This window comes from Balaenoptera ricei, chromosome 19, assembly GCF_028023285.1.
Source record: "Balaenoptera ricei isolate mBalRic1 chromosome 19, mBalRic1.hap2, whole genome shotgun sequence".
Taxonomy (NCBI): domain Eukaryota; kingdom Metazoa; phylum Chordata; class Mammalia; order Artiodactyla; family Balaenopteridae; genus Balaenoptera; species Balaenoptera ricei.
This window is the reverse complement of record NC_082657.1, coordinates 59,021,499-59,045,732: the sequence shown is the minus strand read 5'-3', so window position 1 is coordinate 59,045,732 and position 24,234 is coordinate 59,021,499. Positions and strand designations below refer to the sequence as shown.

The 24,234-nt window shown below is 47.0% G+C and overlaps 1 protein-coding gene and 1 long non-coding RNA gene across 4 annotated transcripts in view; one reads left to right on the top strand and one right to left on the bottom strand.

The window, feature by feature from the left end:
• Nucleotides 1-24,234, bottom strand: part of CDH13 (cadherin 13) — a 1,051,470-nt gene that overhangs the window by 66,235 nt on the left and 961,001 nt on the right. The window lies entirely within an intron of this gene.
• LOC132353289 (uncharacterized) lies at nt 1,654-11,593 on the top strand. 3 transcript variants are annotated; one of them, XR_009498992.1, is made up of 5 exons: nt 1,654-2,049; nt 2,129-2,281; nt 3,041-3,116; nt 7,241-7,595; nt 10,770-11,593. It is a non-coding gene; the product is annotated as an uncharacterized LOC132353289 (long non-coding RNA). The 3 variants fall into 3 exon arrangements; XR_009498993.1 differs by having other exon boundaries at nt 1,654-2,281; nt 7,241-7,377; nt 7,475-7,595; XR_009498991.1 differs by having other exon boundaries at nt 1,654-2,281.

The window sequence follows — 24,234 nt, the reverse complement described above, 5'->3', positions numbered from 1 at the left end:
AAGATCTCAGTCAAATCTTTTTTTGGTTTTGAGTTGGATTTTGGTCCCCACTTTAAATCAGTTCGTCTTCGGTAGTCCTTTTCTCTCCCCGTCTTCCCTAGATAAGGGCTGCTGGTGGTCCCTGCTCTTGAAGGATCACAAATTGGAGGACTTGAGCTGGATGAAGGCCGTGGAGGCAGGACTTTGGGGGTGCTGAGCCCCACACTGAGACGTGCCCTAGGAAATTACTCCAGGCCCACACGCCTCCACCTAGGACCACTGAGGCCAAAAAACATCCTCAGGAAGAAAACAACTCATGCTAAGCCTAACTCTAGAGAAGCGGCCATCTCTTCCTAGAAAATCTCAACGTTTATAAATAGTGAAAACTAAAGGCACCGCTCTCGACGCCAGCCTCCACTTTGCCCTCAAACAAGCCCCTTCCGTTTTTTGTGCGTTTCTAATACGATGACAGGATTCTGCTGTCTTATCAGGCTTCTTAAAAGGAGACTTTCACTTTCCTATCCCACCAGACCATGTTTAGGCTGTGCGATGGGGTCCAGTTCTCAGTGGCCACTCATGGGCCCATCCTTAACGTCCCCAGGGCACAGGGAAGGTCCACATTCCTCAGGTCTAATTATGTAAGCGTTGCAGTCAAGGTTCGCCCATAGCCCAGCCCTCACCCCCACCCAGGGCTGTGCAGCCCCGCCCCCAGGGATCACCGTCATGCCCCCAAGGAAGCAAAGGGGGCCCTGCTGGCCCTGGGCCAGCCTCTGTCCTGCAAGCCCATCTGCTGGGGTAGAGTCAGGCCAGGGTGGAAGGTGGGCCTGGGCCTAGGACCCTTGGATGGTGATTGGAGGCAGGGTTTCCAGTGTATAAGGGTCTTCCAGAAGGCCACTCAAGTGAGGAGGGGGACGGAGCTCCCTAGACACTCACTTTGGGAGATTTGGGGTGACCAACTTGAGACAAAGCAGCCTCTCTTTCTCTGATTTCCAGGACAGAGGCTGGATTTCTTCCTCACCCTGCAGGCATGTAGCTCAGCATCCTGTGGCTTGTGAGGCCATCCCTCGTCCATGAGTGCCCAACTTTACTAACACTTATTAGAAGGCTGAAAAGCAAAATAAAATAAACTAGTTTCAGCATTTCAGAGTTTGGGACAGATAAAGCCCCCTGCAGCGTGTGGCCCAGGTTGGGGGCCTCTCTGCCCAGGGCTGTACAGCTTGCAGGTCAAGTTCAGCTTCTGTCCACTAAAGGCGATGGCGTGGTGGTATCTGGGCCAGGTGCTGTTTCCCATGGTGGGTTGTCTTGAAGAAACGTGGGAGAGCAAACCGGGATGTCAGAAGACCAGCACAGGAAAGTTAGTCAAAACCCCTGCATTCGTTCTCAGTTTATTTTTATTGGGTGATTAACTGACAGGCCATGGCCGTTGCTCAGCCCCTGAGCCTTTGAGCTCAGCTCAGACCAAGCTGGGCAGAGGTATCGGCACTTTCGAGAAGTCGATGAGTGAGGCTGCTGCAGGGACCACAGTGGGACAGATGGATGGCTGAGCCCGGCTTTACGCCTTGAAGGTCGGTGAGCACAGCCTGGCCAGCTGCCACGGAGGAGGTTCTCATGGGCGTGTGCTTGGCTTGGCGGACAGGCCTCCTCCCTCCACTGGAGTCCAGGTGGTGAGCGACTGCAGACACTGCTTCTTACGGAGGCTGGGCTGTGGGGAGAGCCACATGGTTCTTGGCAGGAGCCGAGAGGGTCTGGGCTGCATACGGAGAGACCTCGCCTGGAGCGCATTTCCACTGACCTTGGCATGGCCCATGGTCTAGCTGAGTTATCCCCCAAGCAGGTGATTCCGCTGGCTCCCCTGTGGGAAGGAGCTGGCAGGCATCTCCCACCACAGAGCCCTGGGCACTGATGTCCTACATTCACTCCATGCGTATTTTTGGAAGACATGTTAGAAGCCCAGAGCTCTGCGAGGGACTGGGGAGACTGCAGTGAACAAGGCAGGAAGCTCCCCGCCCCCTGATGCGGACCTTCGCCGAGGGCATTCATCGCCAGACACTGCACTTCGCACACGAGGTGGTGAGTGCACACGATGGGGAGCGGCTGTCTCCCTCTCTTCCCAAGCCCAGTGACTTGTCACACGTCTGGTCCGTCGCAGGTCTTAGTCAAGGACGGGTGAGCGCATGAGCAAAATGCCAGTGCATGAAAAGCAAACGGGAGGACAAGCTACGGAATTCTGAGGAGTCAATGTCCCAGCATTTGCAGGGCGTGTGAGGACGGCCGTGTGCCTGGTCCACGCGGTATGCGGTGGGTAAGTGGCCCCGGTGCGCTCAGGTGTGCAGAGCCACAGAGCTTTTGACAAGGGCGACAACGCATCCTGGGCCTCTGAGCCTCCCGCTGCCCGAGGACGCCAGCTGTTTCCTCATTCTTGCCTCCCCACCATCCACCCATCCTGCTCCCCAGACCTGAGGCCCCCAGCCCTCCACCCTCCCAGCCTTCGTTTTAGCTGCTGGTTTCTGCCGGGAATTCTGTCCCCAGCTCTCTGCTTGGCTGGCTCGTTATCATTCTTCAGACCTCAGTTGAAATGTCACCTCCTTCCTACCCCGCCCATCTACGGGGCCTCTCCCATCGACTCCCCATCCCATCAGGCTGCTTGCTTTCCCCCACTGGCACGTGCTGCACCCTGCAGTCAGCCTGCTAATGTGGTTATGTATTGATTTACTTGTTCACTGCCCGTCTCCCCACTGGAATGTAAGGTCTACAAGAGGACAAAGGCTTGTTCACAGCTGTCCTCAGGGCCTAGTTAGGGCCCAGCTCGTGGTGCAAGTTTAGCAAGTGTTTGCTGAATAAATAAATAAGCCAGTAGGGTTGCATGGAGGCAGAATATAAGAAGAGTAGTCAGCCCGTCCAAAACATTTACTTTGAGCCTTGTTGTTTTATATCAAAAGTAGTATTTACAATGGACATTTCTCAACGGTCCACTGCAGCATTTAAAATCTCCCAGGACCCTCTGGGATGGTCCACACGAGAGACTTTTACTCATTTTACATGTTTCCTGTCTGAACTCTAGAAAAAGAAAACTTACGCTTTCTGGATGAATCAACCTCTTCTAAACTGACTTCCCAGAAGACTCAAAAAGAACCCAGGTAATTCTTTGCACTTGTCTTGATTGCTTGGTTGTTTAAAAAGAACATCGCATATGCTTTTTGTGTCTTGAACTTTTCATCTAATTGTGATTAAAAGAACATCTCAGTTTAGCCAAGAAGGAAGAGTTGTCTCCAACATCGCCAGTTCCTAAAACAACACTCCTAGAAGGAAATAAGTGAAAATCCCTTAAAACTCTATATATTCCTTGATCTAGAAATTCCTTTGCTAATAATTTAGCCTAAAGAAATAGTAAGGGAGCAACTTCTAAAATTTGGGAATGCTGGGTTAATAAAATCAAAGCTTCCCCTCCTTTGCAGGGCTTCTCAGAGCCTTGAAAATGTAGATTCACACTGTGAATATCCGAGAAAGGGCCTCAGAACACAGCATTACTCAAACTTATTTGGCAGAGTTATTTAGCTACAAGAATGTTTCTTCCGTCACTGTTCATTATAGAAAAATTAAAGAAATACCAGGTAACTGTCTATCAAAAGTGATTAGTTACCCAGATAATGAAACACCATGCAGATATTAAAAGACATGACAGGACTTCCCTGGTGGCGCAGTAATTAAGAATCTGCCTGCCAATGCAGGGGACATGGGTTCGAGCCCTGGTCTGGGAAGATCCCACATGCCGCAGAGTAACTAAGCCCGTGCGCCACAGCTACTGAACCTGTGCTCTAGAGCCCGTGAGCCACAACTACTGAGCCCGCGTGCCACAACTACTGAAGCCTGCGCGCCTAGAGCCCGTGCTTCACAACGAGAAGCCACCGCAATGAGAAGCAGCCCTAGCAAACTGATACAATACTATATAAATATTAGGTTGAATCATAAAGCTGTCATTTTATTGGTCAAAACCCATCAAATATCAGCAGTTTCATACGGCCCAATCTAATCATAAGTGTATATACAATAAAAATGACATGTCATAATTGTACGTTTTCTGCTACTGGACAAGAGTTCTTTGAGGTCCAGGAGACATGTCTTATTTATCTTTGCTTTCTCTTCTCCCCAGGCATCCACTGGCATTTGGTAAACATTGGTGACTGATGAGTAAATTACCAAGATGAGCATTTTGAATTCCCATTCCAATGGAAGCCTTAATACGGCTCATATCAAGGCTAGTTCTCTCATTAAAAAGAATTACCGTGCACTTATCGGCAGGAGCTACTGAACTGTTTGCCAAGACCTTTTCTTCTCACTTCATAGGAACACAAATTAAATGTGTCTTTACCACACACACACACACACACTCACACACAGCCCAGTGTCATCCAACCCTTCTTGAGTCACACCACTCACACACACAGGCTTGTGGCATCAGAGGGCAAGAGCGGGCATATTCTCCCCAGGCTCCTGGGTGGGCACAAAGGACTTGAAGGCCAAGGTCAAGGATGGGCTGGGAGGCAGAGAGTGAGTGGTATGTGGTTCCAGCACCCCCCCAGTGTCCTGATCCCTCTCTTCACGCACCATTTCCACTCCTGCCTGTCCAGACCACAGCCCAGGGCATCTGAGCATATGATGCTGGGCTCTTACTCCTGGGAGGAGCTGGGGTTCTGGGTATAGTCACATTTCTAAAAGCTTCTGCTATGCAAGAGAAAAAGAAAAGCGCCTTCCCTTCAAATGTATAAGTCAAAATTGACACAAAATAAACTAAACCCTTGAATCGCAAAAAAATGGCCAAATTAGCAGATGCAGGAAAAGGCTGCCATCTCCTGAAACCATGTGGTTTACTCTCTGGCTCTCCCAGTGTGGACCTTTGAGCCAAGCTGTCGGCTGGTCCCTTCAAGAGATCTGTCATTCCCAAACCTGGCCAGTCCTTGGGCCTCATGTCCCTAACACATGGTCTCTTGGAAAGCTATTCCAAGCCTTCTTCAACCTTTGAACGTAATTTTGTCTTTCAGGGCCTCTACTGTCAATTTACTAACATTCTTGGCTTTTAAATCTCCTACATTGACATTTTATTGTGCAAAACTGAATATATTTCCTTCTCAAGATGGCAAGGTTGGAAGTTGCTTCCTTGAGCACCACTAAGATGGTGGTCTATGGGGGAGATGGGTAGGTTTGCGATATAGCAAGTAGAAGAAAATGGTAGCATCTAGGCGATGGGTGAATGAGTGCTCGCTATAAAATTCTTTCAACATTTTGTGCGTTTGAAACTTTCATAAAGTTGAGGGAAAAAAAGGATGAATGTCTTTTTTTGGGACAGTAAGCACGTTCTGTTCCCACATTCATGTCTTTCTACAAAGAGACCATGAACCTTAAGGAGGTCACACACTGTATGACTGCATTCATCTGAAATCTCCAGGCTAGGCAAATCCATAGAGACCGAAAATAGATTAGTAGTAGATTAGTAGAAAGATTAGTGGTTGTCTGTGGCAGAGGAGAGGCAGAATGGAAGTGATGGCTAAAGAGAATAGATTTTTTTGGGGGTAATGAAAATGTTCTAAAATTGATAGTTGTGATGGTTGTGCAACTCTGTGAATATACTAAAAACCACTGAAATGTACATTTTAAATGGGTAGATTGTGGGGTTCTCAATAAAGCTGTTATTTATTTATTTTTGGCTGCGTTGGGTCTTCGTTGCTGTGCGTGGGCTTTCTCTAGTTGAGGCGAGCGGGGGCTACTCTTCACTGCGGTGCACGGGCTTCTCATTGCGGTGGCTTCTCTTGTTGTGGGGCAAGGGCTCTAGGCACGTGGGCTTCAGTAGTTGTGACACGTGGGCTCAGCAGTTGTGGCTCGTGGGCTCTAGAGCGCAGGCTCAGTAGTTGTGGCACACCGGCTTAGGTGCTCCGCGGCATGTGGGATCTTCCCAGACCAGGGATCGAACCCGTGTCCCCTGCATTGGCAGGCAGATTCTTAACCACTGCATCACCAGGGAAGCCCCAAAGCTGTTAGATATAAGAAAAATACCTTCAAGGAAGTGAGCTCTCCATGGTTTCCAAGGTGATTAAAGCACAGCAGCAGAACAAGACAAAAACCAAACACCCTTCGCATGATGCTCTTCAGAATATTCTACTAATGAACTGCAGAAAGCCAAAAAATGACAGGGGTATTTTGATTTTCTTTCATTTTTGCCTGCTTGACATATGCTGGGTCAAACGAAGAACTCTCTGAGTCTCATCTACGGGATCTTTCTTCTTACTTGTAATGACTGCAGCAGAATGGGCCATGGTCACTAGTTGCCTGGTGAATGAATGAATGACAAATGAATGAGGGAGCAAGCACCCTGCTCTCCCCTTGGCCGTTCCTATCAATTCACGTCACTGTCTTTGAATGAATGTTTCACTTATTCTTAATCATGAAGGTTACAGCTGTTTCTTCATGGTATCAAGGATTCTTGTTTCTCCCAAACTCAAGCAGGAGTCCTCGTCTTGTCACCAATTTGGGCTGGTGACATTACTGCCACTCTTGAGCCTTGGTTTCCCATCTATAGAACAAAGGGCAGGTTCATCGATGGTCTGTAAGGTTCTTTCTAATGCTAGTAAATTATGACAGTCCTTACCCAAACAATAGTTATTCATGGCTGAGTAAAAAGTTATAAAATTATTCCTGGTGGGTAGATTCAAACTGAAGTCCTGGGAGTTTCTTCTACATGATGAGTGACATTTTACAATATAGTGTAAATGCAGAGAGTGGAAAGTCAGTCATTAAAGGTGAGAAAAATAAACAGCTGGCAAAGAATGCCGGTATAAATTACTCACTCTGACTTCAGGGGGATAATTTTTTTAAAGTAAGATCATGAAAAGTAGATTTATGTCCCCAGATCCAATGCAAATGCAGGATTTGTACAATAACCATTTATCAGGTCCCAAAGAGCTGATTTATGGCCCAGCGGCCCTACTTTGTATTCTGATGGGCTCAGAAAATTAACTGACAACACAGAAAAAAATATCCTCCGACTCACTGCAGATGATGGGTTATAAATGAGCACAACTTGATTTTCTGCTCTGGAAAAGTAGTGTTTTGAAACTCTCATTAGAAATTAGTCGTTAAAGCTGTGCCCAAACTTGACTGTTTGGCCCATTGCTTTATTGCTGGTTTAGTCATTTAATTTCCTGACAGCGTTGGGCAGGGAAACTACTGCCTTTGCTTTGGAACATTCTAGGTCGACTTCTTTGTCTAGATTTAACACCAAGTCAGCCAGACTGTGCCCAGGACACATTACACTGCTGGCCTCCGCAGAGGTTTCGCGCCCACGTACGACAAGCTGGGTGGCACAGAACTGGTATCCAGCGCGTGGATGATGGGAAAGCCATCCAGGTACCCTCAGCCCCCACCTGCTCTGCGGGAGACACTGCGCTGGCCTGGAGCAAGTGGGCACAGAGGGATGACCGGGCTTCTGACACTCCTCCCCCAGTATCCGCGGAGAGGCTGAAGTAGTGTTTACCGGACTGCGTGCCCTATGGTTCTGGCCCCAGAATCACCTGTGGAATTAAAGACACAGATTCCCAGGTCCTGACACTGAACTTCTTGAGCTGGTAGGTCCGAGGGAGGGCTTAAGCCTCTGTGATTTTAACACCCCCATCGGTTTTTGATGCTGGTCCAGGGCTGGGCATTTGGGATTCGCTGGGGCCTGGGGCTCTGCCATTCCTTTAAGCAGCTGGAAGGTTGAGGTATAGAGTCCAGTGCATTTGATCTAAGGGGGATCAACAAGCAGGTCAGGAACCTTCTCTCCGGCTGGGGGATGGCCACAAAGCTTCCTTTTCACCCTCCATGTCCAGTTAATCACCAAATCATTTTGATTCTACTTTCTTCATGCTTCTCAGATCGGTTGCACATCTTTGAATTCTCTTCCTTGCTGCTCTGGTCCTGGCTGCCATCATCTCTTAAGCGGCCTCGTGGCCTCTTCCCTCTTCCCCTAACATGTGTCTTGTGCCTGAATGAGCTTTTCCTAAAATTCAGATCATAACATCCTTCTGAGTTCAGTCCTTCAGGTGTCCCGACTGCCTACAGATCTGGGCTTAAACCCCACAGCGGGCCACACAAGACCCTTTATTGTCGTGCTCACTCGTTGAGTGAGCAGCTCTAGCCTCTGTGCCTTTGCCTACGTTTCCTGGGCCTGCACACCCTTTCCCTGGCCTGCCTTCAAGTCTCAGCTTGGCTGTCTCTTCCTTCCTTGACTCTTACAGGCAGACACAGATATGCCTTCCTCTCTGCCCTTGTCATACTGTCCTGTTTTGCCCTTGAAGGTCATTTTCATCACAGCTTTTATATTTATAATTATAAAGTGTTTGTTTATACAGCTACCCTTTCTTCTAGACTAGGTGAGCCTGGATAGTACAGGCCATGTATGTTTTGATGTCTATATATCCTCAGGATCTGTGACTCCTGGGGTTGGATGATCCTGGAACTGGTAGGAAGGCTGGGGAGACACACAGGGGTTCACCCAAAGGCCATACCAGGGGAGCTACTCCTAGCCAGGTCTCCTCTTGGGGTTTCCCTGGTTTCAACACAGCTCTTGTTCAACCAGCAGCCTGTATCTCTGCTGACCTCTCTCCATCAATAATATTATTCCTTTGGGGAGGCCGATACTCAGGTTGGTGGGGAATGGTGAGGAAAGTGTAGAGGTCTCCAGGAGAGCTTCCCAGGACCCCTTCAGGAGGACTTAGGAGATGGGCTCCAATATAATTTCAGGAGGCCTGAACTGGAAAGAAATCTCCCATGGCCAATTTGAGCTTGTTCAAGTTCATCCTCCCATGTATTCATACATCTATCCGTGTATCCATCCATATATACATTCACACCCCCATCCATCCGTGTATCCATCCATATATACATTCACACCCCCATCCATCCATGTATCCATCCATATATACATTCACACCCCCATCCATCCATGTATCCATCCATATATACATTCACACCCCCATCCATCCATGTATCCATCCATATATACATTCACACATCCATCCATCCATGTATCCATCCATATATACATTCACACCCCCATCCATCCATGTATCCATCCATATATACATTCACACCCCCATCCATCCATGTATCCATCCATATATACATTCACACCCCCATCCATCCATGTATCCATCCATATATACATTCACACATCCATCCATCCATGTATCCATCCATATATACATTCACACACCCATCCATCCATGTATCCATCCATATATACATTCACACCCCCATCCATCCATGTATCCATCCATTTATCCACTCACACACCCATCCATCCATGTATCCATCCATATATACATTCACACCCCCATCCATCCATGTATCCATCCATATATACATTCACACCCCCATCCATCCATGTATCCATCCATTTATCCACTCACACATCCATCTCTGCATCCGGGCATCCAAGCATCCATCCATGTATCTGTCCATTCATGTATCCATCCAGCCATCCATCCGTCCATTATTTCAGTATTCATCGGATGGCTACTGTGTGTTATGAACTCTTATGTATTACTACATCTATGACAGAACTATTATGCTCTAGAAAGAGCAAGATTATTAACAGTATGTAAACAGACAATATAATAATTTCAGAGAGTGACACATGCTCTGGAAGCCATCACATTGGGCAATGGCACAGGGAGCGACTAGTAACAGGTGGGCAGAGTTAGGGAGGGCTTACTTAGAAAGCAGTGACCAAGGAACGCCTCTCAGAGGAGATGACAGATGAGACTTAAATGAAAAGGAGATAGTCAAGTAGATATACAGTAGGGAGAACATTCCAGGCAGAGGAAACCATGGTGAGCTTATGAATCAGGGAGGAGCCTCCAACTGGGAAGCAGTTTGGGGATAGTGGCTAGAACAGAGGCCAGCAGATAGACCCGAGTTCAAATCCCCACTCAGTCATTAACACCTGTGGGTCACCGGGAGTGGTACCAACCTTTCTGAGCTTTTTCTCTCCCGTATGTAAAATGGAGACACTAAAACCTTACTCATAAGGTGGTTGTGAAGATTACATCACATGTGGATCATGGTCCTTGGCATGGGGTAGCTTCTCAAACTCACATATTTCAAAATCCTTTTGCCAAGTGAAAGTCACCATACTTATTGCATCAGAATCCTGAGACAGGGGAGAAGATTGATCACCTAGGTTCTGGTAACCAGTTTCAGACTGACACTTCTGACTTTGGTTTCCTTCCATATTTTAAAAATACTCTATGTACTCCCTTTATTATGCATGTCACCCAGCTCTAGTTACTGTGAAACTAGAAGGTCACAGCTTGGCTCCAGGCTCAAAAATATGGCACCTGTCAGGCTCATGATTTAAGAACTTGGTCTTCCTCAGTGGAACCACAGCATAGTAAAATCCAGTCAACGATTCAATCCATTGCTGCTGAGTAAAAGCTGGGAGAGATCTTAAGCTGCTATATTAACACTAAACCTTTTATTAGTAAATGTTTTTAGTAAGATGACATTGAACCCCCTACTTCCCTCCTCCAGTCTCCAAACAGCTCAGCTTTGGAAGGAGGGCCAGAGACTCCGGACAGGAAGCAGTGACTGTGCTGGATGAAAAAAACCCCCAAACCCCCAAAGAAAACCAAGATAAAAACAAAGCACCTTACAAGGGTGTGGGCCAACAGGACACACAAACCCAATCTGCTCAGGCCTGCTATTTTAGGCTTCCCTCTTTTGATTACATTCACATCTGGCTCTTATTTTCCTTTTAGATTGCCAGAGGTGCACTGATCAAGGTTCAACATCTGGTTTTCTGGAGGAAAAAGAAAGCCCAGATTAGTAGCATTTGCCCATTTCTGTGGTGTAAATACTTCCACCGTGACTGACTTCGAGTCTCTCATGATGCCATGGAGTGCGGAATTGGACAGAGGTGGTAACAACTGGCTCTTGCGAGCTGCTCGGAACTGGCTCTGGGCCAAGACTCCACGTCATCGCCCTAACGTCATGACCACCTCCTCTGGTTGGGTACACCGTCAGGCATGCACACATGACAGCGCATATAATCGTAACCATCACTGTTTGAGGCAGGGATCATTAGTACCGGTTCAAGGATAAGGGGACTGAGCTCAGGGGGACTGTGCGGCCCGCACAGGCTCACACCATGAGAAGGTGGCACTCTGCCCCCGCCCCCATTTCAAGCCCTCCTGTTTCTTCCCTGGATTAGTACCTTGCTTCCCAACAGGCTTCATGAATGCAGTGTCCCTGGGGTCCTCCCTCAGTGCTCTTTTGTGTATATAACCATCTACCCCAGTTCAGAACTGAGTCCAGTTTACTTAGCTTGCCCTAGAATGCAGCCTATACTTCCTCATACAATCCCTTTACTCTGGCAAAATTGATTTCCCCACTGTCCCCAGATGTGCCTAAAATCACTGACCACCCTCTCCCATCAGCTTTTCCCTACCCTGCTTATCCAGGATGGTCCCATGCAAATCCTGGCCCCTCCTACCAGCTCTGCTGGACCACCTTAGTCCCTGGGGCTCTCTTCCTGAATGTCTACAGCGTTTTTGCCTGGACTACTTGCTTGGGCCTCAGCACCAGTGGCTTTTTTTTTTTTTTTTTAAATAAATTTATTTATTCAATTTATTTATTTTTGGCTGTGTTTGGGTCTTCACTGCTGCATGTGGGCTTTCTCTAGTTGCGGCGAGCGGGGGCTACTCTTTGTTGCGGTGCGCGGACTTCTCATTGCGGTGGCTTCTCTTGTTGCGGAGCATGGGCTCTAGGCACGCGGGCTTCAGTAGTTGTGTCTCGTGGGCTCTAGAGCGCAGGCTCAGTGTTGTGACGCATGGGCTTAGCTGCTCCACGGCATGTGGGAACTTCCCAGACCAGGGCTCGAATCTGTGTCCCCTGCATTGGCAGGTGGATTCTTAACCACCGCGCCACCAGGGAAGAATGCATCAGTGGCTTTTGTAAAAACTCTGCTGTTTGATTTCTTATTGCTTCCAGGAGACCACAAGCTACTGGAAGGTAGAGACAGTGTGGTCTGCATAATTATAGAAGAGCCACAGACTCTTGCTCAGACAGGTGTTTAAGAACAGTGCCCAGAGCAGAATGTACGTGACTTGTCCACTGTAGAGCAATTGTAAGGAAGGATTCCGCTACACTGGGGTCTCAGACCCCACAGTAGCCTTACGAGAACAAACTCAATCTATTAAAATATATTTTAAAACAGCAAATCTCATTCTCTCCTCCCTTTAAACTATATTTACTTGTTACAAAGAGCAAGAGAAGGCAACGTCTCCATGGCTGAGTGTGCAAAAGACACGAGTTCTTTTGTGCTCTGGGTATGGGATACAAGATATATCACAACTCAATTCTCCGACCCATAGAGTTTTGGAGGATAGATGGGGCTGTCAACCCTAAATGAAGCTGGTCTGGATGGCTGCAGGCTGTGACCTTCAGGTGACTTTGGTCGAGCCTTCAAGGAGCGTGGTCACCCAACCCTAGCAGCGGTTGGCTGTGCCTGCATTTCTGGCTGCATCTAACAACCACTCCAGCCAGAAAAAGAGTGTGGGATTCTGATGCTATGGAAACATGGCACTACTGATGATGCTGGAGGTGCAGACGTGGAAACTCCCAGGCTTGGGGAGGCTCAAGCCTCACTGCCGAGACCACCCACCCCTAGGAACACCCTGCTGGAGCCCTACCCGTTCTGGACACAGTTATGGGCCACTCCACGGAGGCTGTGTCAGGGAAAACATTCTGCAAGGATCCTGCTCCATAGGAGAGGCCCCGTGGGACTTACCTTCCAGAACGGACCACCCCTGGGTTTGGTTTGCATGGGGTCCACATCTGGCTCTTGTGAGCCGAGTCAGGGTGCAGAAGTTAGTGAGGGCAAAGCCTGACAAATTCTGGAATCAAAATCACTGTCATATGTGCCTGATCAATGGAATGCCACATGACCATTTGCCTCTCACTACTAATTTGCCTTAAAAAGGGGCAGAGACCAGAAGAGATGGAGGAGTTAGTTTTAAGAGACACTGACAGTGCCCTGGCACAGTGCCCAGTACCCCTTTAGTGCACATCAGGCTGGTGCCACCTGCCAGCACCTCCATTTCTCTGTCTGAGATCTTGCTCTGGCAGCCAGAGCCCTTTGCCCACCTGTGCAATGGGCTGGAGTGGTGGGGAATCAGCCCCACTCAGAGCGCCCCTTCCCCACAACCGATGGGAATTGACATATAAATACCCCAGCTCCATCGCTTCGGGTAAACTAAGCCTCCACGGTCTCCTGGGGTTCCCCGAGCAGGACTGGCCCCCTTTGCCCACAGCGGTAGCTGGCTGGACAATGCAAAGTGCACTGGTGCATTCCCTTCCCTGTCTCACTTTCCACTCCCTTGCTGGTATTTTATGAGATCACCTCCCAAATAGACAATTTGCACCCAATCCCTGTCTCAGTGTCTGCTTCTGGGACAACCAAAACTGAGACAGTTGTGTCAACAGAATTCCTATTGGGCAGTGGTTAATTCTTCCGGAAGCCAGTGCCTAGACCAGCATGAAATGACTTCATCCAGGATAGTGGTGAGTTAATTACAATGAGCTCTCCTTAGTGTTTCAACAATAGGAGAGGAAACAGAGCAGAGGAAGTCCTGAATGGGTTTCCATGAACGAAAATCCAGAGAAAGGTGTCTAGCACACCTGCAGGCTGAGGTTTTAACAAGCTGCCTCTCGGGATCACAGAGAGATAACAGGCTTTGCATGCAGGGGCCACGGTTAATTGACCTACTTTTTGCCAAACTAACTCTTTCAACCCTCACTGAAGCCCTGCAGGCAGGTATTTCATTACCACTGAGAGATAATCAGACACTGAGACACTGTGGGGTTAAAGGTCCTCATCAATCCCCACCAGACGTGAATGAGGTCACAGATGGGGAGACCCAGCCCTGGCTCACTCACGCACACAGTAGGTGCTCACTTAATAAGATTTCCTGTTTCTTCCTGCTGTTCTGATGTACCCCCTCAGAACAACAGCCTGGCCCATTTCTCAGGTGTTTGAGTCTGTTTCACACCATAGAAGAAAGATAAAACTGGGACTCTTGTATCTGGTATTAGTGAAGTAGGCAATTCAGACCAATCCTCCTACTAAGCAAGCTATAAGATGTTGGAAAATATATATAAAAAGAGGAAATGGGAAAGAAGTCAGGATGGGTTAGAAGACTGTAGGATTGCAATCAGTACAGGCCTCTATTTTCTCACACCCTTAATGGCTATGACCTCATTTTGAGGGGAGTCTTAGAAAGTTTTGCAGGTAATTTCGTCAATCTGAAAGTTGAGCCCTTTCCAAAGAGTTTTTGATTTTGGAAAGAAGGAGCAAGACTAAATTATACCTAATCAAGTAAACAATCATTACAGAGGCCAACAGGGGAGAAAGAAGTGGAGATGAGTGGTTCCAAGGGTTGGTGGGGGGTAGGAGGAATGAATGGGCAGAGCACAGAGGGATTGTAGGGAGTGAAACTATGCAGGATGATACTATCATGGTGGACATGTATCGTTGTAGACGGGTCCAAACCCACAGAATGTACCACACCAACAGTGAACCCTAATGGAGACTATGGGTTTTGCGTGAAGAGGTACATTCGTCAGTTGTAACACACAGTCCGCTCTGGTGGGGTGCTGGTAATGGGGAGGCCATGCATGCGTGGGGTTAGGGGTGTATGGGAAACCTCTGTACCTCCCCCTTTGCTGTGAATCTAAAACTGTTCTAAAAAGTAGTCTATTTAAAACAGTGGGCAAGTCTAGATTTCCCCAGCTTTATGGAAATAAAATTAACTCAGCAAAATGGAAGACGGTATCGAGAATACAATATTAAAGGTAAATTGTATACACAGGTGAAAGATTTCTGACAGAACACTCATCAGACACGGAGGGAATATAAGCACAGACTGGGAAAGCGGGAGGGAATGGACATATTCCTCCCCACTCCCCACATGCCAGTTCTTCTCCCTTCATTTTGGTAAAAATACTCTGATTGCTACCACCCCATCCCCAGTAAAGTCTGTCATCAAAGTCAACCGTCCCCTGGCTATGGGTGGGCCCTGACCCAAACCAGGCCATCAGAATCACTCTCAAGTCTGACTCCAGGACTCGGCAGACAGCTGGGGCTGAGCCCACGCTCTGATGCTGCTGCCCCTGGTCTCCCCTGACTCTGGGTCCCACCTGCTGTGACACCTGCTTGTTGATTTCATGAACACCTACACAGCCTTCTGATGCATTTTGTTTCTTTTGCATACACTTCACAGAGTTAATTTCTGTTGCTTGCATCCAACTTCAACAGATAAAAAGCCCACTTCAGACACAGGACACTATCTGGAAACGCATTTTACTAATACTGCTGCTGCTAAGAAGGACAGGTGCCGGGGCCTGGTAGTTAGGACCCCCAGGCTGCGGGGACGAAATCCCCCTCCCTCTCCACGGCCTGCAGGAATGCCTGAAAATGCTGAAACAATCCACTGCCCGCAGGAAATCCCGGCACTGCCTGCCGGGGCAAGGTCAGCAAAGATAAAGTGGATGGGTTCTTGGAACTGAAGAAGAGCTGTGAAGGAAGCATTATCTAATCCCGATCAAGGAAAAAAGACCGTTAATCTCTGATGAGAAAACAGACTTTGCATTAGCCGTAAGTAACACTGCACCAAGTGGAGGAATAGCCCAAGTGATTATTACACAGAATTTAATATTTATGCCAGCATGAACTGACAGCAATGAAGCTCCGTTTCATACCTTTTGTGGAATGAGGTGGGGGCATTTATGACAAAGGCATGCATGCACGAATGAAGAAATATGCTAAATGTAGCAATAAAACTCCCACTCTCGAACCTAGCTGCTGCTTTTTCCAGCCCTAGCCAGAAGGCCCTTGCTCAGCAAATAACAATTACCTGAGATTTCAAATGATGTACAGAAACAGATGGGCATACAGAACACACTCATGCTTCTCCTTTCTCTTAAAAACACGAGAGAAATGGGAAAAGGTAGTTGGCAAAAACTGTAATTAAGAATTAAAGACACAGGATTAATCTCCAAAATTTACAAGCAGCTCATGCAGCTCAATATCAAAAAAACAAACAACCCAATCCAAAAATGGGGAGAAGACCTAAATAGACATTTCTCCAAAGAAGATATATAGATTGCCAACAAACACATGAAAGAATGCTCAACATCATTAATCATTAGAGAAATGCAAATCAAAACTACAATGAGATATCATCTCACACCGGTCAGAATGGGCATCATCAAAAAATCTACAAACAATAAATGTTGGAGAGGGTGTGGAGAAAAGGGAACCCTCTTGCACTGTTGGTGGGAATGTAAATTGATACAGCCACTATGGAGAACAGTATGGAGGTTCCCTAAAAAACTAAAAATAGAACTACCATACGACCCAGCAATCCCACTACTGGGCACATACCCTGAGAAAACCGTAATTCAAAAAGAGTCACGTACCACAATGTTCACTGCAGCTCTATTTACAATAGCCAGGACATGGAAGCAACCTAAGTGTCCATCGACAGATGAATGGATAAAGAAGATGTGACACATATATACAATGGAATATTACTCATATACAATGGAATATTACTCAGCCATAAAAAGAAATGAAATTGAGTTATTTGTAGTGAGGTGGATGGACCTAGAGTCTGTCATACAGAGTGAAGTAAGTCAGAAAGAGAAAAACAAATACCGTATGCTAACACATATATATGGAATCTAAAAAAAAAAAAAAAAAAAGAAAATGGTCATGAAGAACCCTAGGGGCAAGACAGGAATAAAGATGCAGACCTACTAGAGAATGGACTTGAGGACATGGCGGGGGGAAGGGTAAGATGGGACAAAGTGAGAGAGTGGCATGGACTTATATATACTACCAAATGTAAAACAGATAGCTAGTGGGAAGCAGCCGCATAGCACAGGGAGATCAGCTCGGTGCTTTGTGACCACCTAGAGGGGTGGGATAGGGAGGGTGGGAGGGAGGGAGACGCAAGAGGGAAGAGATATTGGGATATATGTATATGTATAGCTGATTGACTTTGTTATAAAGCAGAAACTAACACACCATTGTAAAGCAATTATACTCCAATAAAGATGTTAAAAAAAAAAAGAATTAAAGACACATTCTCATTGAAGATGAAAGTAGATGCATATCATCAGAACCCCTCCTTATGGGAGACTAAGGAGGCATTTCCCAGTTTTGTCTTCTCTAAAAAAGCTACTAAATGTAAACAAACCAAAAAAATCCACAGACTCCAGGATGTCAACACTCTGCCTGTTTAAGTCATGAATACTGAACAGTTCCTGAGTCTATTTTGTGACACTAATTTGCGTTACAGTCTCTATAAACAATGTTTTAAAACTGTATCTCCTACTGATGGTTGAGAGTCTTTATCAATAGGTAAGAAAGCTCAGCTGTAGTGACGCAAACAGCCTCACATGTTTAGTTATCGGATATTTGCAGAGCACCTTGGTTGTACGGAACTGGGAGATAGCTCCCCTGCCAGAGCCACCACGTACCCCATGAAAACACACCTGAGATCGCTGGGTAGCCGGCTCAGGCAGATGGTCAGTTTGGACCTATGCTTCACACTGTGTGCGTGTTTTAATGCCAGCTGCATATTACTTAGAGTGTAAAATTTACATCTATTAAGTATTTCCGTCAATGATAAAAGAAATCTTTTTAAGGACAAGGATATTAATGGCACTTGAGGCAAGTCATTAAAGCAACATGATCCTCTCGACATTTCCAGAAACCATAGTCAGGGCCCAAAGCGCCATCTACTATCATATGACTTGCGTGGACGTGATTGTCATGGCTTCTGCGTCCTCTGTTTCTTCTTCTTCTAGCCGACCGCCTGCCTTTACTTTGGGCAGCCAGCCCTCTGCCACCCTGACCCCAGGGTTTTGCTTCTGCACCAGCTCCCCTGAGTTGACCCAGGCCTGTGGTCAGTGATTCGTCTAGGCTAGACACCTGATCCGCTCTGGACCCAGGAATTCTGCTGGAACCCTGGGAAGGAACTTTCCTGGGGCTGTGCACCTGGAGCTATTGCTGGGGTTTTGCGCGACATGAGGTCAGGACTTATTTGAGAGTGAAGCTGATGGTGAGGAGGGGGAGTCAAGAGGGAAAGAAGACTCCTGAGAGCCCCGCCCTGATGGCGCATGCAGGCCTGACATCACCAGTGTGCACTGTTCTGATTGGCTGGTGCCACCACTAACTGTTCCTATTTGAGTATTTCCCACCAACACTCAGATCTGGCTCTAGCTAAAATCCCACGTCCCAGTTATGCGAGCTAATCAGTTCATTTTTTTTTTTTCTCTAATGCCAGTTTGACTTAGGTTTCATTTGTTACTGAGAATCTCGACTATAGATGAATTCACCATTTGTGAGGGTTAAAATTTAAGTAACAAGGCTTTATGCCTATAGATTTGAAAATTAAACTTTTTTTTTTTTTTGGTGGGAGGGAAATTTGAGACAAAGATCTACTTGGATTGTGTTTCCCTTCTTTGAAATGCCCTCCCCCTCTCCCAATTCTTTATAAAAGAGTGTAGTGCTTGTTAGGAATCAGCCTGGCTTCATCAACAATAAGTTGGTCAGAAGAATCTCATTTCTCATGAAAATGAGGTACCCCCTACCTGAACTCAGGTGAGGCATTTCATACTGTCATGTGGGAAAGATGGACGCTGGGGCGATGACCAGCTCTTGGGTGAGCTCCCCCTGCTGGAGGGGCCGTTTCCAGTGGGTGTCGGATTATCACACTTTGCTCTGTTGACCTGTCAGTTAGAGAGCTAAGTGTATTGGATGGAGAGAGGGTGAGATGAACCCATGAAGAAAGAGGTGCAGGCACTTGCTCCTAAGCTGGGTCAATCTGTTGTGCAGTGATAGAGACAGAGGCTAAGACACACAGTTCCCTTGTTACTGGCTTGAACTATATAATCAGTCCATTAATTAAAAGCTCAAAGGGCTCAGATTGCTTTGGCCTGAGGCTTCTTTGGCCTGAATCATGCTAGTATTTGAAAGCAAAAGTCTCCCCGCCCCCTTAGCATTTCTTTACTAGTAGCTTAGAAATGCACTGTCATTTCAAAGTCACTTTGCAGAACATTTTTTACTATGTTAATAGAAATCCAAGTGATGTATGAACAAACGTGGTAGGGCTGAATCTTTAGAGAAGCAATGTTGTTTTATACACCTCTCTACACTTTTATTATGTGTGTGTTTAACATAATAAGTGGCAGATATGATGTGTGGTGAACTGAACAGAGAGCCTAGCCATCCAGGGCAAAACAATGTCTATAACATTGAAATCAAGAGGCAATGTGGTATTTTTCCAAGAAAAGGGAAATGTGTAGACGAATAACAGAGGTAAAATATAAAACATTGGCTCAGATTCTGTAGCAAGGTGTCTTTGCCTTGCTGGCTTGTGTAGATGCAGCAATGGGGCTTGCCTACACCTCGAGGGGTACACCTGACAACACACAGTAAAATGAAGAACACAGAGCTGCCTGAGGATTCCCATCCCAGGATACTTCTTTCTCTAACATACAATTCATTACGGTAAAGTACAGGGATTTTAATTTTGCCTGTATTTTTCTTAGCTATGTTTTTTCTTACCGTACCTGCTATGCATAGAATAGACCCTGTTTCCGAATCTGAATCATGCCTCTCCCAACTCAGGTGTGCACGGTCCTGGAGTTTGGTTTTTGTGAGGCTGTGAGAGCCACAAAAACTCCAAGGCCTGCTGTAATGCACAAATTCTCTCTTACCCACCAGAGTCCGCTTTAAAAGGCGCTGCCCTGAATTCTAACGGTGTCTGTTGTGGGCTGAATTACTTCCCTCTCAAAATCCTATGCTGAAGTCCTAATCCCCAGCATCTCAGAATGTGACTGTATTTGGAGTCAGGGTCCTTAAAGAGGTGATTAAGTTAAAATGAGGTCACTGGGGGGCGGGTGAGCCAATAGGATTCGTGTTCTTATAAAAAGAGGAGATTAGGACAGACAAACACAGAAGGAAGACCATGTGAAGACACAGGGAGAAGACGGCTGTCTACACACCAAGGAGAGAGGCCTCAGAAGGAACCAAACTTGTGGATGCCTTGATCTTAGACTTCTAGCCTCCAAAATTGTAAGAAAATCCATTTCTGATGCTTAAGCCACCCAGTCTATGGTACTTTACTGCAGCCCTAGCAAACTAACAACGTGCCTGTTAGGTACCTGAACATGTGCTAGCCGGTGTGCCCCTCCACCATTAGGCAAGTTCGCTAACTGAGAAAATTACATTAAGATAAACTCCCCTGAAATGAACCAACTCCTACTCTGTCATCTATTATGCCTACAATAGCCCTTTTGCATTTGTTCCCCAGTACTGTACGCTCACAGAAGGCGGTGCACGAAAGGCCTTCTCCTTCTTTGACCTGATTAATTATGCGACACATCAGCACTGAAGAGCAAGGCAGGCAGACTACAGTCAGCCTTTCATATCTGCAGGTTCCACATCTGGGATTCAACCAACTGCAGACAAAAAATGTTTGGAAAAAAAATTCCAGAAAGTTACAAAAAGCAAAACTTGAATTTGCAGTGTGCTGGCAACTATTTATATAACATTTACACTGTATTGACTACTATTTACATAGCATTTACATTGAATGAGGCATTACAAGGAATCTAAAGATGATTTAAAACAAAGGAGGATATGCATGGGTTCTGTGCAAATACTATGCCATTTTATATAAGCGACTTGAGCAAGCGTGGAGCTTGGTATCTGCCAGGGTCCTGGGACCAATCCCCTGTGGATATGGACGGATGACTGTATTGACTTTCCAGTGGGATATCTTGAACTCTCCCTGTGCCTGAATTCACAGAACTTCTATCAGGAGAAGCCCAAGGAAGGGCCACGTTGCTGGCTGCTCCCCACCCAGGCAGCGGCCGCTGCCTCAAGTGAGGTGGGGTGTGCCACGGCCCCTCTGCTTGTCCCCAGGGTCCAGGTCACTGGGTCTGTGTTCCAGCAGCCAGGAAGGGCACTCTTCTCTATTTTGAGCCCCAACACATTCCCTAGAATTCTGCCCTGTTCATCTCAGTTTGACCCATGGAGATGACTTCCTCCCTCCTCCAAACATCCCAAGATGGCGGCTGTGTTTGTCCTTCAAGAGTTGCTTTTCCAGTCCTAGCTTCTTCCGAGTGCTTCATGTCACAGAGTTTGGAGCCCTCTTCTGTTCTTCTTAATAACAAGCATACTAGCCTGGTTTACTGAGTGCTTACGGGGTGGCAGTCACCACGCTAAGCGCTTCACAGTTAACTTTAACTCATTACCACCTTGTTAATTCCATCTAAGAGGAGGAAACTCAGGCTTGGGGAGGCTAAGTCAGTTTCCCCACGGCCTATTGCTCTAGCATAGGGTTTCACAACCTTGGCACTGCTGACATTTGGGGCTGTCCTGTGTATTGTAAGACATTTAGCAGCAACTCTGGCTTCTGTCTGCTGGAAGCCAGTATCAACCCCTTCTAGACATTCTAGACATTGCCAAATGTCTTCTAGGGGGCAAAATCACCCCTGGTTAAGAACCACTTAACCAGGCATCTATAGATGGGCGACTTGCTTTTTACTATTTGGGGAAGTCCAAGATTCTGGAGGAATGAATAATACTTAAAAATCTCTGTTCTTTCTATGAATGCAGACTACTAGAGAAAGAGGTAAGAATAATGAACTGAGAAAAAGACAGGGTCAGGAACTGAGGCACACACATCAAATAGATTTGCCCTATGTCTGATGCAGGCAGCCGACACAAAATGCAGTGTCGTTCTCAGATTCCGTTACATAGGATGATAAAGTCCATGAATAAAATGTTTATTTCCTTGTAGCAAAAATGAAATTGTTCATTTCATTCTCCTACCATCATGTGCAACGACTAGCTCCAGACAAATACAAATAGGTCTGGTGATAAAAAGGTTTTAAGAGGCTCACCGAGGATAGCAACGCAACACGAGCTCTCTCAATAATTAAATAAATGTTTCCTGGGTGTTTGCTATGTACAAGGCCCTTGTGGGCACCATGGTGTGGGGGCACAGGGGTGATTCAGACACAATTCCTGTGCCAATGGAGTGTTTCCCAAATGCAGTACAGGCAGTACCCTGGGTCTGGGAGACTCTAGGTATGCATGAATAAATGTTGAGTGAGCAGTACGGATCATGGGGAAACTCTCTTCAATTGGAAGCAAGAAATAGATGAGGGTTAGTGTATTAGGTTCTTACAGTTGCTGTAACAAATTATCACAAACCTAGTGACTGAAAACAACTCAAATTTACTATCTTAGAGTTCCGGAGGTCACAGTCTAAATGAAGGTGTTGGCAAGGCGGTGTTCCTTCTGGCAGCTTCCGGGAAGAATCCATTTCCTTGCCTTTTGCAGCCTCCAGAGGCTGCCTGCATTCTGTGTCTCGCAACCTTGTTCTTGCGTCACTCCAACCTCTTGTTTTGTTACCGCATCTTCTCCGACTCTGACCTTTCTGCCTCCCTCTACTAAGGACCCTTACGATGACACTGGGCCCACAGCAATCCAGAGCAATTTTTATATCAAGAGCCTTGATTTAATCACACCTGCAGAGTCTCTTTTTATCATGTAAGGCCACACGTTCACAGGTTCCAGGGACTAGGATGTGGGAATCTTCAGGCGTTGGGGGATAGTGTTCAGCACAGCACAGTTAGTATGGGGAGAAGGTAGGAAGACTGTGAATTCAGGGAGGGGGACACCCATCACAAAGAATTTGCGCAAAATGGGGAAAGAGCCTGCCAAGGTGCGAGTGCACTGAGAGCAGCGGAGAATTTAACTAAGGAAGGAGAAGAGGCTGCTTCAACCTCCTTCCCAGACGCCTGGGCAGCCAGCCTCTCCTCAGGCTAATGACAGTGTAACATGGTCCCGACTCAATCCGTTAGAAACCACAGTCATTTCACAAGAAAGGATACAGCTTTAGGGGTTCACTGATGCCTCCAGCCACAGAGCTACTGAGCAGTGGAGCTAGGACCTGAACTCTGGTCCATCTGACTCCCAGCCCATCCTCTGTTCTCACAGACTTTGGGCTCTATCACAGATTGTGTTTTCCTTAAAAGGCCACAAGAATATTTCTGATCTCACATGCTCCTCCCAACCAAAGGTAGAGTCTGATTTCCTTCCCCTAGAATGTGGGCCAGCCTTGATGACTGCCCTGATGAGAATGTAGTGGAAGTGACCCTGCATGACTTGCTGAGACCACGTCACAAGGTGACTGATAGAGCTTCCATCGGGCACTTGCTCTTGGGATGCTCATGGCCACCATATGGTGAGAGAGCCCAGGCCACGTGCAGGCGTTCTGGCTGACAGCCAGTGCCAACTGCCCATAAACAAGCAAACGAGCTTTCAGTGATTTCAGCCCCCAGCCTTTGGGGTTTCCAGCTGAGGCAACAGATATTGTGGTGCAGAGATGAGCCATCTCCACTCTGCCCTGTTCATAATCCCAACCCACCAAAACCACGGGATGTTTTTTTAGGCCACTAAGTTTTGGGGAGATTTGTTACCCACCCGTGGAAGCTGAAAGAGGCACTCAGCCCCAGGGCAGATTTGCCTGCTCTCCTGCCTAAATATATCCCCGGTTTTGTAAAATTTAAATTGGGGTGACAGCTCTTAACCTGCAGATCACTTGGCTCAGCTTTCCCCTCCTCCCTCCTGAGGATCACAAGTAGGACGGAAGGTGCAGGTTAGAGCCGGCTCTTGGTGCCACCTTGTGCAGGGGTACAGAAGGCGGGGTGAGCAAAGATGCAGCCAAGGTGCACGGGGCAGAGAACAGACAGTGAGAGTGTACCCAAGGCCAGCAACTGACCAAGCGGGTGAAGACCTACGGATGGTCATTAGCAATTTATTTAATAAAGAAATATGTATTGAGGTCTACTGTATGGAAGAACAAGGGATGCGATGGTTGAAAACAGACAACTCCTGCCTTCTCTGAGCATACAGTTCAGTGGGAAAAACAGACGGGAAGCAAAGATTTGCAAATGATAATTGGGTTATGAAAGGTATGTGCAGGAGGCTATGAGAATGTTGTTGGTAGGGCAAGGAGAGGTTTCTCCCAGGGAGTGGTGTTTGAGCAGAGAACTTGCAGGTAGAGGAGTTGGCCAGAGGCTGCTGTATTCCTCAGGCTGGCGGGTGGGATTCAGGGGGCAGCAGCAGGCTGGAGACAG